The following is a 3,196-nucleotide window of genomic DNA, read 5'->3' as shown; positions in this document are numbered from 1 at the left end:
AGTTTGATTACTCCAGTCATGATGCTTGCCGCATGGTCTGCATTGACCAGGCGGATATGACCGGCAGACTGCTTGCCGGGTCATTGACATTTGATTGTCACATCATGCACTATATCATTGTTAGAATTTTGATGCCTCGTTCTTCTAACCTAGCTCAAGCCTTTGAGGAGGACTTGATTCTGATGTGGGCTTTCTTGACCGGTCGTCCAATCGACTGGGCACATTTGATTCGTTATCGCATGCATAAGGCATTGCGGTCTAGTTTACCTCTACCTTACCCTCAGCTTGTGACTTTATTTCTTCGACATTTTGAAATTCCTTTGAATTCTGAGCCTTTTGTGCAAGTTAAACGTTCCTTTGCTATTGGTGCCGGTGCGGTAACCTCCTTCAGCTACCGTAAGGACATGGATGGGCAATGGTTGAAGAAGGATGCACAACCTCCGCAAGACGAACGTACTCCTTCTCCTCCGCCTCAACGAGATGACTCCTCAGCCCTCATGCATGAAGTTCTTTCGGAGTTACGAGGCCTCCGCACCTATGTTGGTGAACTCTTTGACTCCTTGGATGGTCGTATCGACACCATTGATGCTCGTTTTGAAGGAATGGATACCCGCATCACTCAGCTTGAGGAGGATGTGAGTTATCTTCGTCGGTGCTTCGACCTTCCACCACCACCTTCATAGATTTAGATTATTATTATATTTTATTTTTAAGTCGTGTATTTGGCTATGTTTTATGACATTATTCTCTGAACTTTGGTTATGTTTAAGTATTTGGCACTTAGTTAATTATGACTGAATTATGTTTGATTTTGACTTGTGAATGGATATGGCTATGTTATTTTCTGCCTTATGTTAATTCCACGTACTTTGGCTTTTTGATGTTGCCAAAGGGGGAGAGAAACAGGGATTAGGAGCGAAGCTTAGAAATCAAGAGATTATAAATTCCAAAACATAGGGGGAGTATGGGATGAGTGAACGTTCTATCTTGTATATATTCTATCTTGTATCTTGACTTCAGGAATTAAGTTGTCATCATAAAAAAGGGGGAGATTGTAGAAGCAAAGACATTTTGATGTTTTGATGATGCCAAAGGATCATGCGCTTCTCAAGTTTAATTCAAGACAAGAATCCAAGAAATTCAAGAGATATGATCAAGATAATCTCTAGAGACTTAGGAAGGGAATTCCAAGTTGAAACAACAAAAGGTTTGGCCAAAGAATATAAGTTAAAATGTTTTTACAAGAGATTTACTCTCTGGTAATCGATTACCAGAGGATGTAATCGATTGCCAGTGGCCAAAATGATTTCTGAAATGCTTTTAAAATGATTTTGAATACTTTTGAAAGCATGTAATCGATTACATAAGTATTGTAATCGATTATCAGTAGTTGAAACTATTTATAACAACTATTAGAAATTTGAATTCAAATTTTATAATGTGTAATCGATTACACTTGGATGGTAATCGATTACCAGCAGTTATTGAACGTTTTAATTCAAATTTTAAAGCCTGTAATCGATTACACAAGTCTTGTAATCGATTACCAGAGGAGATTTTCAGAAAATAATTTCTAAGAGTCACATCTGTTCAAATGGTTTTTGAATGACCATCAAAAGTCTATTTATATGTGACTTGGAACACGAATTTGCTTATAGTTTTTCTGGAAAAAAAAGTCTTATCCTCTCAAAAGAAAAATTGTTTTATCCTCTAAAAATATTCCTTGGCCAAAACACTTGCAATTCAATAAGGAATTATTTGAGTGCTTCATTGTTCAATCTATCTCTTTCAAGAGAGATTTCTTCTTCTCTTCTTCTTACTTCTAAAAAGGGATTAAGGGACCGAGAGTCTCTTGATGTAAAGCAATCTGAACACAAAGGAAAGGTTGTCCTTGTGTGGGTCAGAACTTGTAAAGGGTTTTTGCAAGTTAGTGGAAATCTCAAGCGGGTTGCTTAGGAACTGGACGTAGGCACAAGGGTGTGGCCGAACCAGTATAAAACTAAGTTTGCACTTTCTCTCCCCTAAAACTCTTTTATTTATTATTGCTTATTGCTTCTATTTAGTAAGTTAAATTTGAATAATTATTTAGGAATTCATTTTAAAAGAAATCTTGGAATTTGGGTTACAAGAAAAAATAGAATTTTTAATTAGGGAATAGTTTGTGATATCTTAATTCAACCCCCCTTCTTAAGATATCTAAGACCACTTGTCTAACAACTTCTTATCCTATCATCACTCCTTGGAGCATTAGATCTAAATGGTAAAATGCTATTTTTTCCTGGTAGAATTGGATCCTCCATTTCTTTTCTCTTTCTATGTGTATGATAGATAAACCTTTACTTCATACAAGTTTAGGTTATCCCTACTTTGTTTATGTTTACACATGTGTTTGGTTTTGGCACCCATGTTTATTTTGTTTTGTTTTCTTTCTATTTTTCAATATATTTTTGATTATGCTGCTTTGGCATAACCTGTTTCTCTTAAAAAAAATAGTTTTAATTAGATATACCATACTCTAAATATAAGATTCTTATAAAATAAATTATTTCTTTTATTAAAAAATCTACTAACTTTTTTTACATTAATTATTTTTTTAAGTAAAATATCTTTAGTTATTTTAGTTCATAAATAATAAATGTTATGAATTATTTTTTCTTTTTTTCTCGATGATGGAAGAGTTGAAGAGTTTAGTTTTAAAAATTAAAAGTACATTACTATTACTCATTCTATACATTAATTATGTAGGTGAAAAATAATTAAATAAAAAATGATATAGTTAGTTTAATTCCTATAATTTTAAAGATAATTTTATATTAGTAATTTAATTAATTAATTTTTAGTACCTTTAAATTAGTTTTAAGTGTCTTATATTTAGGGATGAGATGAGGATTTATTATTGTACAACAGCAAGATTGAGATTTGAATACATAATTCTAAATATTTTAACCATATTTTTGTAATCTTCTTTTAAATGATAAATATTGAAATATTTTTTTTTAAAATAAAATAAAATTATTATTTTCATTTATTTTTAAAGAAAATTTGTAGGAGTATAACTACAATTTCTGTGAATAACTAGTGTTTTTTCTTATGCACTGTAAAATATAAATATTTATTTTATAAAACTAAAATTTATAATGAATAAGTATTTTTAAATATATAAATTTTATTATAAACAAAATGTATAATAAATAAA

Source organism: Glycine max, chromosome 5 (assembly GCF_000004515.6).
Source record: "Glycine max cultivar Williams 82 chromosome 5, Glycine_max_v4.0, whole genome shotgun sequence".
NCBI classification, from domain to species: Eukaryota; Viridiplantae; Streptophyta; class Magnoliopsida; order Fabales; family Fabaceae; genus Glycine; species Glycine max.
The sequence above is the reverse complement of the archived record's forward strand: the minus strand, read 5'-3'. Positions refer to the sequence as shown.